Source organism: Symphalangus syndactylus, chromosome 4 (genome assembly GCF_028878055.3).
Source record: "Symphalangus syndactylus isolate Jambi chromosome 4, NHGRI_mSymSyn1-v2.1_pri, whole genome shotgun sequence".
NCBI classification, from domain to species: domain Eukaryota; kingdom Metazoa; phylum Chordata; class Mammalia; order Primates; family Hylobatidae; genus Symphalangus; species Symphalangus syndactylus.
Window position 1 is genome coordinate 55375203 of NC_072426.2, and position 16380 is coordinate 55391582.

Below are 16380 nucleotides of genomic sequence, written 5' to 3' on the forward strand. Positions count from 1 at the left end.
GGCCTGCTGTGTCTTCGATGGTTTCTATTTTCCTATACTGAGGAGGATCCAGCCTATAACTGACCTCCTTAGCAGGCCATAGCAAGGGCAGAATAGGAACAGGCATTGACGGGGTAATCATTCTACCAGCCAATGTGGGACAGAATAGGAACAAGCATTGACGGGGTAATCATTCTACCAGCCAATGTGGGACAGTACAAAAAAGATAGATGAGTTTTCAACTGGTCTCATTACCATAAAGGCCTAAGGGTAATAAGAGTGTTAAGAGGAAAAATTCCAACCACTGTTCAGTTAATGTTTGCTAGGCACGGTTAGCCCTGTTTTACAGATAAGAAAACTGAAGTTCTGAGAGAGTAAGTAAAACCCCCAAACCGTCATACTTGTATGTTACAGAGATGGAATTACAAATTGGTTTTGTCTAATCCGAAGGCTTTTGTTTTTTTCACCATATTGTGCAGAAATCTCTGTTTCCCTCATCTTCTCTAAATACCTCTGCATTGCTGTCTACATAACAAAAATGAAGCAGAGTTGAGAATTGTCAGAAAAATTATTGCAAAGTGCTCCTTACTAATTTCCTCTGGAATTTAACATCCTAATATTAGGTTTATTTGGGGTGAGGTGCTTTTTACTTATAATATTTGTGGCTCTTTTCCAACTCATATTTTTCTTGTTTGCAAACTTCTAGAGTTCCTCATGGTGTCTATTCTCAGGGTGCTTTCCTTTCCTTCAGCTGTGCAAATACTAAAGTGATTAAAATGCCTAACATAAACGAATGGAAGCCATTTGCTGTGCAGACCTCTCCTTCCTTTCCTGGCCTGTGTACCACACCATCACAAACACACTTACCACCTTCGCTGCCAACAATGAGAATTAAATCTAACTCCATCCAAATAATTTGTTCATATGGAAGCCCCATGTTATACCTGTCTTTCTTTGTAAATTTATTTCTTTTACCGAAGTGTTTCCTTCTAAGCTCTTAAGTCGAGCCTTAAGATAAGCTGGGGAGAAGAAGGGATAAGCAGAGGCTGACGACCAGCTTGTCCACGACACGAGCTAACATAATAGGGTTGGGAACTTGGAAAGAAAGTTTCAAATACAGGAATATTAAGAAACAAGCTGCCAAAGCAAACCGCAAGTCACTTTTTTCCTTTGCTTGCATAATCCCAACACTTATCCAGAACTTTGTCACATTTCCTTTTACAATTAGAGCCAGGCAGTAGTTTTCCTATATAGTACAGATTCAAAATACTGAAACTTTTTGTTTTAAGTTTTCTTACATGCAAGAAAATCTCATCCTTCACATACAAATTTAGCGTGACCTAATTAAGTTAAAAAGTTCAATAAAGAAAACATGAAGCTGTTTGTTCAAAAAAGAGTATATACAGGCCGGGCGCGGTGGCTCACGCCTGTGATCCCAGCACTTTGGGAGGCCGAGACGGGCAGATCACAAGGTCAGGAGATCGAGACCATCCTGGCTAACACGGTGAAACCCCGTCTCTACTAAAAATACAAAAAAATTATCCGGGCGTGGTGGCGGGCGTCTGTGTCCCAGCAGCTACTCGGGAGGCTGAGGCAGGAGAATGGCGTGAGCCCGGGAGGCGGAGCTTGCAGTGAGCTGAGATCGTGCCACTGCACTTCAGCCTGGGCGACAGAGCGAGACTCCGTCTCCAAAAAAACAAAAAAGTATATACAGCCGGGTGCAGTGGCTCACACCTGTAATCCCAACACTTTGGGAGGCTGAGGTGGGTGGATCATTTGAGGTCAGGAGTTTAAGACCAGCCTGACCAACATGGTGAAACCCTGTCTCTACTAAAATACCAAAATTAGCTAGGCATGGTGGCGGGTGCCATAATCTTAGCTACTCAGGAGGCTGAGGCAGGAGAATCGCTTGAACCCAGGAGTTGGAGGTTGCAGTGAGCCAAGATTGCACCACAGCACTCCAGCCTAGGCGACACAGTGAGACTCCCTCTCGAAAAAATAAAAATAAAAAAGAGTATATAGTCAAGAAATTTAGTGACAGAGCCTAGATCTCACAGCAATGTATCACATGCCAGAGCATCTGCAGCGTGATTATAAAAGATGGACAAGCACATTATTAACAGCCCAAGGCTGTTACATTGCATAGTACTTACCATAATGCCTGGCATATATTAAGTGAGTAATAAATGTTAGCCATTATTGTTATTAGCATGAAAAACTTTAACTTTCACATAAACTTATGAAAAGATGTTATCAAAATACGTAAAGTCACTGTATTAGTCTGTTCTCATGCTGCTGATAAAGACATACCAGAGACTGGGTAATTTATAAAGAAAAAGAGGTTTAATGGGCTCACAGTTCCACATGGCTGGGGAGACCTCACACTCATGGTAGAAGAGCAAGGGATGTCTTACATGGTGGCAGGTAAGACAGAATGGGAGCCACACAGAAGGGGAAACCTCTTATAAAATCACTAGATCTCATGAGATTTATTCACTACCATGAGAACAGTATAGGGGAAGCTGTCCCCATGATTCAATTATTTCCACCGGTTCCCTCCCACAACACATGGGAATTATGGGAGCTACAATTCAAGATGAGATTTGGGTGGGGACACAGCAAAACCATATCAGTCACCATAAATAAAAATGGCTTAAACCCCATTTGCAGATGAGGCAGCGAGAGATTAAGTCACATGTTAAAGGTCACACAGAGAGAAAAAATAGAATGGTTCCTTAACTGAGAAAGATATTGATGTAACTTGATTTGTGATACTATTAATATAAATAAAGCTTGTGTAGCTCAGAGGAGAGATTGCTGAGAAATAAGGCACCCAGCAATAAACAGTGAAGAGCCTGGATTATTTGATAAGCATATACTAATATGGACATGATATATTGATGAATTAGAGCCTGATATCATTTACAAAATATGAGTTGTATAAATTCCTTTATTCTAATTTTATGCTTACCATCCAAACTTCCACTAATCCATTGGTTTTCCATGTAGTTTGCTAGAATCCAAACCCACCTGCTTTTTCTCATTAAAGTATGCTGCAATTTGAGAGTAAAACATTCAGCGCCTAGTAAGTTTGTTGAATAAATGAATGAATAAGAAAAAGAAAGACACTGAAACAGAAACAGAAGAGCAAAGTTCAAAAGAAAAGAGAATTTTTAGGCACTGCCAAGATCTGCACAAAAGCCACAGAGAATGACACATGAGAAAAGGTCACTTGATTTGGCAAGAAGTAGGTCACTGGCAGAATTTAGAGACACTTCTGTAATGTGGTGGTAACGGAATCCTAATAGAAGGGATTTAAGATAAGAATGAGTGGATGGGAAGTGTATGTGGCAAATGGCAACTATGTATTTGAAAGGACTGGCTGTGAACTGAGGAGAGAGAGAGAGTTCAATTTCTAGAAGGGAAAGCAAGTTCTACAAGCATATGTGAGTTTTTTTTGTGTGTGTGTGTGTGTGTTTCAGAAGCAGAAACTTGAACATACTTAGAGATAAAAGAGAAACAAACACTGGTGTATAAAACAGTAATAATTCTGACGATGTGAGATATGGGGTAGTTCACTTCCAAGGCTATGATGGTTGATTAGTGGAGAGAACCAGTGCTCTAATGTTTTATTCTTTAGTAGATGGAGTCACTTTGTAACCCCAGTGTTTAAAATAGTTCTGGCATATGGTAGGCATGTGGCAATATTTGCTGGATAATGCAGCATAACGCTTGGCATACAGCAGGAATGCAATGTATATTAGTTCTTTCTCTCACTCTTGGCTCAATCATCCATTCTTCATTCTTATCACCTGATTCCACGATCTGCAGTGGTAGGACAAGAAGGGATGGTGGTTTTGAGAACTTTAGTTCCCTTATTTTTTATTAGTCCTCTTGAAACTGAAATGGCATACATGCTCTAAAAACAAAGCTTCATTACCTCTCAAAACAAACATGAATATTTTAAGTTAAAAATGCATCATCAATATTTCATTTTACTTGAAAAATTTTATTCCTTGAGTCCAAAAAAATATATACTCCTGGTTTTTCTCCTCTGCTTTTTCTCAGTTTATTCATTCAATAAGTATTTATTAAGCAACTGTCATATCAGCGCTAGGAGTTGAGAGGTAAGTACAATTCTGGGCTGGGCACGGTGGCTCATGCCTGTAATCCCAGCACTTTGGGAGGCTGAGGCGGGTGGATCACCTGAGGTCGGGAGTTTGAGACCAGCCTGACCAACATAGAGAAACCCTGCCTCTGCTAAAAGTGCAAAATTAGCCAGGCGTGGTGGCACATGCCTGTAATCCCAGCTACTCGGGAGCGTGAGGCAGGAGAATCGCTTAAACCCAGGAGGCGGATGTTGCGGTGAGCCGAGATCATGCCATTGCACTCCAGCTTGGGCAACAAGAGTGAAACGTGAAACTCCATCTCAAAAAAAAAAAAAAAAAAAAAAAAGAAGTAAGTACGATTTTAAAACTTTCCATTCTAATGGAGCTTACATTCTAGTGGGAGAAACAGGCACTGGACAAGAAAAACTAGTAAAGTGTGCTGTATGTTAGAGAATAAGAAGTATTATACTAAGAAAAAATAGTAGAGAAACCAGGTAGCATTGTTTGGGGAGAGATTGTGATTTAGATAGGATGACCAAGGAAGGCTTCATTTTGAAGGTGTCATGTAAGTAAAGACCTGAAGGAAATGCAGAAGCAACCCATGAGGATTTATTAAGGGAAGAACATCCCAGGCAGAATGAGCAGTTACAAAGGCCTTGAGGTGGGGATATATTTAGGTATATTTGAGGGAAGTGAAGAGGCTAGTGTAACTAGAGCCATGTAAGGGAGAGAGAAGTTAGGAGGTAGCACAGGCCCATCGGCCATAAGTACTTTGCTTTTGCTCTACCTGAGATAGGAAGCTGTGAGAGAGTTTTGCACAGAGAAAAGATAATACAACTTCCTGTCCTAACAGGACCACTGTGCTTGCTTTGTGAAGAATGGATCACAGTAAGACAAGGAGAGAAGCAAGGAGACCATTTAGAAAGCTATGTGATAATCTAGGAAAGATAGAGGGTGGCTTGGTTCAACGTGCCCTGGTGCGTGTGTAGGTGGTGAGATGTGGTCAGCTTCTGGAAGGCAGAACCAATAGGATTTGCTGATGGATTGGATATTAGGATGTGAGAGGCAGAATGACTGTAAGTTTGGGGACCTGAGCAATGGGAAGGACAGAGTTGCTATTCTTTGAGATTTGGAAGACTCTAAAAAGATTGAGTTTTGGAGAGAATGTCAGAAACTCAAATGTGAACATTAATTTTGAGATGTCTAAATGGGACATCATTGAGAAATGAATAAATGGAAAAACATACAAGAGAACATACTCTGCTTGCTATATGAGTACTGCTTCAAAACTTGTTTCCAAGTGGAGACATAAAGTAACCAACTGGATTTTACAACTTGAATTTTAGAGAAATCTGGGATAGAAATATAAATTTGAGATTGTTCAGCACTTATATTTAAAGCCTTGAGATGGTTCCTATTCTGCAATTCAAGCTCTTAATGTTGAAATACTGCAGGGCTCAGTCTTTGAACCTTTTCTCTTTTCTGCCTACACTCTGTCATCTCTTGTTCTTTCCTCTTTTTCTATATTCCTTATCAAATCTGGTCAGTAAATCTGGAATATATTTGCAACTGAAATGTTCTCACGAAGTTTACTGTTATCACCCTGATCCATCTCTCTTGCCTAGATTATTGTGATAACCTAATAACTGATGATCTACTTCCATGCATATCTTACTTCAGTCTCTTCTCACAAGGTAGCCAGAACCTTTTAAAATTTTAAATCAGACAGTTCAATTCCTCTGCTCAAAATGCTCCAGTGGTTTCCTATTTTAGGCAGAGTAAATGCCAGTTCTCTTCATGACCTAAAAATGCCAGTCCTTATATTGGCCTAAAAATGCCCTACGCAATCTTATATTCTGATAACTCTCTGGCTACACCTATTCTTAACTCTCTTGCTCTTACTGCAGTAGCCCCAGCTTCTTTGCTTTTCTCAGACATCCCAGGTTATTTTCTCTGCCTGAAACACTGTCCAGATATCTGCACCACTCTCTCTCAAACCACTTTGAGGTTTTCACTCAATGCCACCTTCTCTGTGGTGCATTTCTTGACTTTCCACTTTAAAAAATCAAAAACCTCCACCCCAGAACTCACTATTCTTCCCTGAATTATTTTTCTTCATAATAATTATCACTATCTAACATATTAATGTCATATTAATGAAAGTATGGATCATTGCGTGTTTTGTTCTCTGCTGAATTCCCTAGCACCAAGAATAGTGTTTGACACATAGTTGACATGTAATTTTTTTTTGTCTCATTTTGTTTTGTTTTTGAGACAGAGTCTCGCTCTGTCATCAGGCTGGAGTGCAGTGGTGCAATCTTGACTCACTGCAACCTCTGCCTCCCGGTTTCAAGTGATTCTGCTGCCTCAGCCTCCCGAGTAGCTAAGACTACAGGCGTGCACCACCACGCCCAGCTAATTTTTATATTTTTAGTAGAGACGGGGTTTCACCATGTTGGCCAGGATGGTCTCAGTCTCTTGACCTCATGATCTGCCCACCTCGGCCTCCCAAACTGCTGGGATTACAGGTGTGAGCCACCGCACCTGGGCAATATTTTTTAATAAATGAAATGAATGAATAAATGGAATAAGCATGCAATCAAAGAGAACATAGTCTGCTTGCCATATGAGTGTTGCTTCAAGACTAGTTTCCTACCTAGACCCTCTTCCCTCAAATTTCTCTCTAGGCTCCTTCTAAATAAAATGCTGAAATGCCCATAGATGGTACATGCAGTAGGCAGTACATGCAATTGGGGCTCAAGAGGCCTCTTTAGGGCATACCTATGGCGGGCATTTATAAAAATGAGGAAAATATGGTTCCTGTTTTCAAGAAATTCATAGTCCAATTGAGAATACAGTTGCGTAAGAGCATGCGACTTGCATTAAAAGAAAACGTTTTAAATATTCACAGCTTTCCCTTTGACTTCCAGTTCTTAAAGAGATTGGAGTTTTGTGAGCCTTGGGCAGCTGACAAAAAAGCCTGTGGTTTTTGTTGATCTGATAAGGGTAATGAGGAGAACTGCAGATTTCAAAGAAGCTGGGCAAGTTTGATTGATTTACATTAAAAAGGGGGAGGAGTGTCTCAAGAAAGTTTTTCTTCTTGAAGAAGCAAGGCCAGATGGGAAAGGAAGGAATTGGGTGGTATTAGTAAGAGGAAGGCGTATGATTAACAAATAAGTATGCACTGATATTTTGGCAATAAGGTGCATGGGGTGGTGGGGTAGTGGGGAAGAAAATAAGCTTCTACAAGGATTAGAGAAAACTGACCGAGGCAAAGGAATTGTCTTTTTTTCTTCTTAAAATATCTCAGTTTTAGGTTTACTTTTTTCTTTTGAAAGCATCTAAATGACTTGATTGCAAATGTACCTCTGAGAACCTGAATGAATTTATTGTTGCTATTTGACTGTTGGAAAAATGTCTTCTTTCAAAAGGATTATTTCAGTTTTGCCTATTTACTATACAGTAGTTCATTCTGTTAAAAGAAAAACTTTGGACAGATTATGTTTAACAGAGTTTAATTGAACAAAGAACAATTCTCTAATAGGAAAACACTCAGAACCAGAAGAGGTTCAGAGAACTCTGCTCGACAATGTGGACAGGCAGTATTTACAGATAGAGGAAAAGAAGTGAGGTACAGAAATAGCTAGATTAGTTACAGCTCTCAGTTTGCTGTATTTCTGCATGGTCTGACCAGGTATCAATCTGTGATTGGTTGAAGCTCAGCTTCTGTGATTGGCTGAGACTCAGCCATTTGTTACAAAAGAATATACTACTAAATCAGGCTTTCAGTTTATTTAGGTACCAAGCTAGGTTGCAATTCCTTATGACTATAAGCAGCAAAGATCAGGGGGCTAAAAACTGTTCCTGGTTTTAATTAAACCATATCATGAGCTAGAGGAGAATGTTTGTGAAGGGATCAATTGTATCCAGCACTTTTACAAATGAAATCTGTGAATCTATCTGTACATGAAACTTCTATCTCGTAGGTATTGCATTTGTACTTTCATTAATCACTCTAATACTTTCTTCCCTCTTTTTCTCTTTTGCTGTTTTCCTTTTTGTTTTATTTTTTGGCTTAAATTTGATGTTATGACATTTTTATACCATAACAATTGTAAAATGTTATTAATATCTCGTGTTTTTTCCTTTTTACTTTTCATCCTTTTGTGCAAGGACCCATTAGCTAACTGATGAGACAGCTCAAGGGAATTCTGAGTTTGGGATTTCTGTAAACCACGAGTGGATTTATATTGAACAAATTGGTGGATGAGGATATGTTATAAAAAATCTCCCCAGTTCATTCTGATAATTTATTGACTAGAACACTGGGGTTCTGGGACTATTTTGCAAATAATCAGAAGATCCCGGTTGAGTCTAAGGACAGGGAAATATGTATGCAGTTGGCCCTCTGAATTTGTGGGTTCAGTATCCACAAATCTACAACCAACCCTGCATCAAAAATACATTTAAAAAATAAAAAAAAGCAATATAACAATAAAAAAACACACAAAACCAATACAATATAACAACTGTTGTAAGTATTAACATTGTATGAGGTATTATAAGTAATCTAGAGATAATTTAAAGTATACAAGAGACTCTGCATAGGTTATATGCAAATAGTACACCATAAGAGACTTGAACATATATGGATTTATTATACAAGTGGGGGAAGGAGTCCTGGAATCATCCCTGTGGATACTGAAGGATGACTATCTATAGAGGGAAGCATCATCATCACCACCACCATCATCACCACCATCACCATCATCACCACCATCACCATTCCCATCAAGCTGTTTTCTTCATTGTAGCAGCTATGATTTCTATACCACTTATGATGTGTCATGGACTGTTCTTGGTGTTTCACGTACATTGACTCTTTCATTTTCACAATACTCCAGATAAACACTGTTATCACCTACATTGTATAAGTAAGGAAACAGAGACAAACAAAACAAAGTAATTTTCCTTGCCTTAGGTTACACAGCTCATGAGCAATGTTGCCACAACTGAAACCTAGATAGTCTGGCATTACAGTATCTGCTGTTTACATGAGGGTCTTTGAATGAGGGTCTAAACTTCATATTAATATTAATGGGGAATTAATATTTCTCCATTAAGTTTAAAACTGCTTGAAGGCCGACATGTCTCTTATTCCTACTGGAACGCCTGTTACCTTATGCACACTGGGTGCGAAGTTTGTATTTGCTGTGAAAACAAATGAATATGTTTTAGGAATGAAGCCATTAGCAAAGGAAAGAGAAAGACCTGAATAACAAATTTAGCTGATTCTGAGGCAGATTCTACTTCCTGTGTGCAGAAAATTTACAAAGAAGCCATGAATCTCTGGAATCATTCTGGAAACCTAGGATTGAAATATAAAATCTGTAAGTACTGTCTCTCCACTCCTCTGGACAAAAATCCTTTACATACCCCGTGCCAGACACTATATACACTGGGCACACTAAAGTGAAATACATCCAGTCTCTGATCTCTTGCAAATCAGGGATACGGATTAACTTTAGAAAACAATACAGATCAGTTATCTCATAATTACAATATCCTGTAATTGGAGCTATGGTAAAGTAAGTACAGATACCATCAACCACTAGTCGAAAGGCCTCTCTCAGGGCAGGTAAGCTTCAAAGAGGTGCTCTTTGCTTTGGGATGATGCAGCCTGAACCACCTAATCTTCAGGATTTTTATTCAAGGCACATACTGCACAGCATATGCAGGAACTTTGCCAATGTGGGAGATTTTGCACCAAAAGCTGGCCTACTCAGCTAGGGGGTAGGAGGGAGCTCCAGGAGAGACAGGAAAGTAAAGCTGAGGATTCTTCCTAAGGTGTAAGACACGCCGCTCCCAACAGGCAAGTCTTTCCTTGTGCCCTCGCCTGCAATAAGGTATAGCAACTGAAAATGCCCTCTGTGGGTGGGCGCGGTGGCTCACGCCTGTAATCCCAGCACTTTGGGAGGCCGAAGCGGGAGGATCACGAGGTCAGGAGATTGAGACCATCCTGGCTAACACCGTGAAACCCCGTCTCTACTAAAAATACAAAAAGTTAGCAGGGCGTGGTAGCGGGCGCCTGTAGTCCCAGCTACTCTGGATGCTGACGCAGGAGAATGGCGTGAACCCAGGAGGCGGAGTTTACAGTGAGCTGAGATTGCGCCACTGCATTCCAGCCTGGGCCACAGAGAGCGAGACTCCTCTCAAAAGAAAAAAAAAAAGAAAAGAAAAAAGAAAATGCCCTCTGTGTGAAGAAAGGCCCAGATAAATTTAACTCTGCCCCTCAGACAACAGAATTAGAAGAACTTTTCACTTAAGAGTTTGTCCTTTACCAAGTTTACTAAGCAATTACGGAAGTTAAAAACTTGCTTATTTAGGTTCCGGACGAAAAGATGCCCCAGAGGTGCTGTTCCCGCGCTAACCAGTCCGGGGAGGTTTCAGTGGGCCATGCGGTCTCGATCGCAGCCCAGCCAGGGACCTGGCGTCGCCAAGACGTGGTCTTCGACATTTGCTGCACCTTAGAGTCGCCAGGGGCAGCTATTACAAGTCTCAGTGCCTAGAGTACACCTCAAGTCGGTGAAATCAGACACTGGGGAAATGAGGCACAAGCCTTAGTATTTGTAAAAACACCCCAGAGAATTCCAAAGAGCAGCCAAGTTTGTGTGGAAGAAACAGTGACCCTGTCTTCTGGGTCTTACAGCCTCTCTAGGTGTCAAGGTTAACTTCTGGATGTCCCCAAGTCAGAATTAACTAAGAGCCTCATTGTAGAATTAGGATTGAGGATCTCTGTAAACAACAGGATTGCATTTCTGGGCATTTGGGGAAACATTTATTCTAAAGTTTTGACCAATGACAAGTGACCAGCTGATCCAATAAGTTTTGGGAAAGCTTCATAGATCTCTGGTGCCGAAAAGTCTTCATTCAGAAGACGGAGGGCCCATTAAAATAGATGGGGCCAATTTTCAATATCATGAAAATGGCCATACTGCCCAAGGTAATTTATAGATTCAATGCGATCTCCATCAAGCTACCAATGACTTTCTTCACTGAATTGGAAAAAACTAATTTAAAGTTCATATGGAATCAAAAAAGAGCCCGCATTGCCAAGACAATCCTAAGCCAAAAGAACAAAGCTGGAGGCATCATGTGACCTGACTTCAAACTATACTACAAGGCTACAGTAACCAAAACAGCATGGTACTGGTACTAAAACAGAGATATAGACCAATGGAACAGAACAGAGCCTTCAGAAATAATATCACACATCTACAACCATCTGATCTTTGACAAACCTGACAAAAATAAGAAATGGGAAAAGGATTCCCTATTTAATAAATGGTGCTGGGAAAACTGGCTAGCCATATGTAGAAAACTGAAACTGGATCCCTTCCTTACACCTTATACAAAAATTAATTCAAGATGGATTAAAGACTTAACTGTTAGACCTAAAGCCATAAAAACCCTAGAAGAAAACCTAGGCAGTACCATTGAGGACATAAGCATGGGCAAGGACTTCATGACTAAAACACAAAAAGCAATGGCAACAAAAGCCAAAATAGACAAATGGGATCTAATTAAACTAAAGATCTTCTGGACAGCAAAAGAAATTACCATTAGAGTGAACAGGCAACCTACAGAATGGAAGAAGATTTTCACAATCTACCCATCTGAAAAGGACTAATATCTAGAATCTACAAAGAACTTAAACAAATTTATAAGAAAAAATCAAACAACCCCATCAAAAAGTGGGTGAAGGATATGAACAGACACTTTCAAAAGAAGACATGTATGCAGCCGACAGACACATAAAAAAATGCTCATCATCACTGGCCATCAGAGAACTGCAAATCAAAACCACAATGAGACACCATCTCACACCAGTTAGAATGGCAATCATTAAAAAGTCAGGAAACAAATGCTGGAGAGGATATGGAGAAATAGGAACACTTTTACACTGTTGGTGGGACTGTAAAGTAGTTCAGCTATTGTGGAAGACAGTGTGGCGATTCCTCAAGGATCTAGAACCAGAAATACCATTTGACCCAGCCATCCCATTACTGGGTGTATACCCAAAGGATTATAAATCATGCTGCTATAAAGACACATGCACACATATATTTATTGTGGCACTATTCACAATAGCAAAGACTTGGAACCAACCCAAATGTCCATCAATGAGAGACTGGATTAAGAAAATGTGGCACATATACACCATGGAATACTATGCATCCATAAAAAAGGATGAGTTCATGTCCTTTGTAGGGACATGGATGAAGCTGGAAACCATCATTCTGAGCAAACTATCCCAAGGACAGAAAACCGAACACTATATGTTCTTACTCATAAGTAGTAATTGAACAATGAGAACACGTGGACACAGGGTGGGGAACATCACACACCAGGGCCTGTCTTGGGGTAGGGGAGGAGGGAGGGATAGCATTAGGAGATATACCTAATGTAAATGACGAGTTAATGGGTGCAGCACACCAACATGGCACATGTATACATATGTAGCAAACCTGCAGGTTGTGCACATGTACCCTGGAACTTAAAGTGTAATAAAAATAAAAAAAAATAAAAAATAAAAAAAACTTGCTTATTTAGTAAATAGCCTATGCATTTAGAAATAGTTTTCTCTTCTAATGGTCTCTTTTCCCCATTTTATTATGAATATATGAGAGTTATATGTAAGTTACAAAGTATAATTTTAAAATGAATACTTTTGAAAGCATTGCTCAACTTAAGAAATAGAATATTATCGATGCCATTGAAGATCATTATCTGTCCCCTTGGGTCTACTGCTGTTTCCTTGTCTCTCCCCAGAAATACCCACTGATACATATTTTAAGTATTCTTCAGCAACTTTTTTTCACTGAAAAAAAAATTTTAAATCCATCCATGTAATATGTAGCTGTAGTTTACTCATTTTTCACCACAGTTTAGTTCTCCATTCTATGAATATGCTGTATCACATTTAATAATCCAATAACTTATTGACAGACATTTGGTTTTTGACTTTGCAAACAATGCTGCTACTAACACTCTTGTACATGTCTCTTGGAAACTCGTGCAAAAGCTTTTCTAGAGAATTAACCTAGGTGTTAAAATCATAGATAGTAATGATTGTACCAATTTATTTTCTCACCTGGAGAGTAGGTTAGACTCTAGTGTTGTTACCAACCACGTGGGCATAAACTGGTATATTGTGGTTTCATTTGTATCTCTCTGGTTACTAAAGTGACATCATGTTCTTTTCCAATGTTTATTGGGACATTCATTCAAATTTTCTCTTCTAAAATATATCTATTCCTATTTTTGTCTATTTTTCTATTGGGTTATTTGCCATCTTCATCTTGATTTTTTAAGGAATTGATAAATAGTCTGGTTACTGATCCTTTGTTAGCTATTTGTGTGGCAAAAATCTTCGTTCAGATTCTGGTTTGCCTTTTTAACTTTGTTTTAACACTTAAAAAAAATCCCTGGGTGAAACAAAAGTTTAACCTTTTATGTGTTTGAGTATATCAATCTTTTACTTTATGGTTGATGCTTTTTCTGTCTTTCCTAACCTGAGGTCATAGATATATTCTATTCTATTTTCTTCCAAAACTTACAAAGTTTTCCTCTTTCACATTCAAGATTCTACTCCATCTGAAATTAATTTCGTATGGGGTATGAAGTTGCAATCCAATTTCATTTTATTTTATTTTATTTTTTAAGATGGAGTTTCCTTCTGTCACTGGCTGGAGTGCAATGGTGTGATCTTGGCTCACTGCAACCTCTGCCTCCCAGATTCAAGAGATTCTCCTGCCTCAGCCCCCCAAGTAGCTGGGACTACAGGCGCCCACCACCATGCCCAGCTAATTTTTCTATTTTTAGTAGAGACAGGGTTTCACCACGTTGGCCAGGATGGTCTTGATCTCTTGACCTCGTGATCCACCCGCCTTGGCCTCCCAAAGTGCTGGGATTACAGGCGTGAGCCACCATGCCCGGCAATCCAATTTAATTTTATACTCACATGGATAACAGTTGTCCTAGCTTAATTACTGAATTGTCCATCTTTTCTAGCACTTGTTCTTCCTCTATAAGAAGATCTTGGTTTATCTTGGCTCTTCCGTATACATTTTAGAATCATGTTGTCAAGGTCAAGAACTGTGAAAATGCTGAAATTTTTACCCTGCTTAGGAAACCAACACGTTAGCTCTGTGGATGGAGTTCCACGATGCTGGAAGAAGACATGAACTCCTGTCAGAGATAAAGGACTTTACTTAAGGAAGAGCAAGCAGCGTGAGTTTGGTATTAGCATCAGTTCTTGTCTCTTAAGTCCCATGGGGGTGATGCAGATGGGCTCGGATGGATGCCTGTATATACACTGTAATGGGTTGCATTATAGGAGAACTCTGAACTTGGGGAAACTGAATTGTTTATATTGGGCAGTAAGTATACCTGCCTTTTGCTCTGAAAGAGACACTACCTTCTTTATATTAGACAACAAATTAAACTGCCCTTTGCTGCAGAAGAAGATACCATATTGTCTGAGGCTGTTCACTATACAGACATCCCTGATAAGACAGTCCAGAACAAAGGGCAATCAGTGTCTCTCTTATCTTCTAATTTTTAAAGTATTCACTTATTAATTTAAAAATCTCTGTTATACCTGCAGTACTCCCACTTTTCATTCCTAGTAGCTTATTTTTACTTCGTCACTTTTTCCCTTATTCAATATTACCAGAGGCTTGTTCAGTTTGTTAGTGTTTCCAAATACCAACATTTCATTTTATTGCTTCTCTACTTGACATTTGTTTTTATTTCATAGCTTTCTGTTCTTTTCGATATTATTTTCCTTTTCCAACTTTCACTGGGTTCATTTATTGTTTAGTTATGGTAGTTAAAATTTTTTATGATACCTTTCTGTCTAACTCCTGAATCACCAGAATTGTGTTTAAAAATTTGCAAACAGAAATAATTATTTTTAGCTATTATTTTAATTTATGTGTTTTCATGATAAGCTCTCAGCTGCAAAAAAAAAAAAAAAAAAAAAAAACAAATTTGAGAGGGCTGAACACAATACAAGTTTATTTCTTATTCATTCGAAGTCCAACATAAATGTTTCTATATATGACACAGAAAGCAAGTTCCTTCCCTTTGAGATTGCCAACATTCTCAACAAGTATCCCTGTGTGCTTTTGATGAAGAGGAAGGAACAGTATGGAAGATTTCACAGGATATTCTGTGGTCAGGCCTGCAAGTACATGTGTCACTTCTGCCCACACTCATAAGGACAGAGCTAAGTCTCATAAATACAAGGAGGGGGAAAATGTGATTTAACTGTATGCCTAGCCCAGAAAGGAGAATCAGAATCCCTGCCACATTTTCTAATGTAACTACATTATGGTCATAACATATGTTCTGTATGATACCTGTTCTTTGAAAAATTTAAGACACAGCCCATTTTTGCAAGTGTTTTTTTTTGTGTGTGTTGGAAAATAATGTATATTTTCCAATTACTAAATGCAAGTGTCTGTATATGTATATCAAATAAATCAAAGTTGTTGATTTTATTGTTCAAATTATTTGCATCCTATTGGTTTTCCTTAGCTACTTTATGCATTAATAACTAAGAGATATGTATTAAAAATTTCCCACAGTGTTGGTGGATTTGTCAATTTCTCCATAGGTTTTAAAATTTATATGCAATTTATTTTGAGGCTATGATATTAAACAATGTAAATTTACAAATGTGATCTCTTTTTTTTATATTCTTTATTTTTATAGAGTTCTCTTATTAGTATTTTTTTCCTTTAAAGAATATTTTGACTGATATTAATTATGGTCATATTACTTTTGTTTTTTGGTTAAATTTGCCTGGTTCTCCTTCTGAAACTTTGATTAGATATTTTGGACTTTCTCACTCTATTCTTCCTGTATCTTCAACTCTTTTAAAATATTTTCCATCTTTTTATCTCTATTGCTTTATTCTTTTTCTTCTTTTGCAGAAGAACATTCCATTTTATTAATTCTCTACTCCATTGTATCTAAGTTATTTAACCTTTACATTGAATTTTTACTTTTAATTATTATACTTTTTACTTCTAGGAGAACTTTGCCCTCAAATTCTGCCTGATTTCTTGCTGATTAGTCATAGTTTTACCTCCTTCCTTTTTAAAAAATTTTTTTCCTTAAACATATAATTTTTCTAAAAAATTTATAGTATATTCCCTATATTTGTACATTTCCAATATTCAAGTTTCTGTTGTTTATTATTTCTGTGACACTTGCATGCAAT

At 38.5% G+C, this 16380-nt stretch overlaps 1 long non-coding RNA gene across 2 annotated transcripts in view; it reads left to right on the forward strand.

Annotated features, from left to right (window-relative positions):
- LOC129480684 (uncharacterized) overlaps positions 1 to 16380 on the forward strand; it is an 87981-nt gene that overhangs the window by 19486 nt on the left and 52115 nt on the right. The window contains exon 4 of one of the 2 annotated variants that reach the window (XR_010120495.1): positions 9327 to 9427. The exons of the other annotated variant lie outside the window; for it this stretch is intronic. This is a non-coding gene — a long non-coding RNA (uncharacterized lncRNA). Of the gene's footprint in view, positions 1 to 9326; positions 9428 to 16380 lie in introns of those variants that run through there. 2 annotated transcript variants of the gene reach the window in all.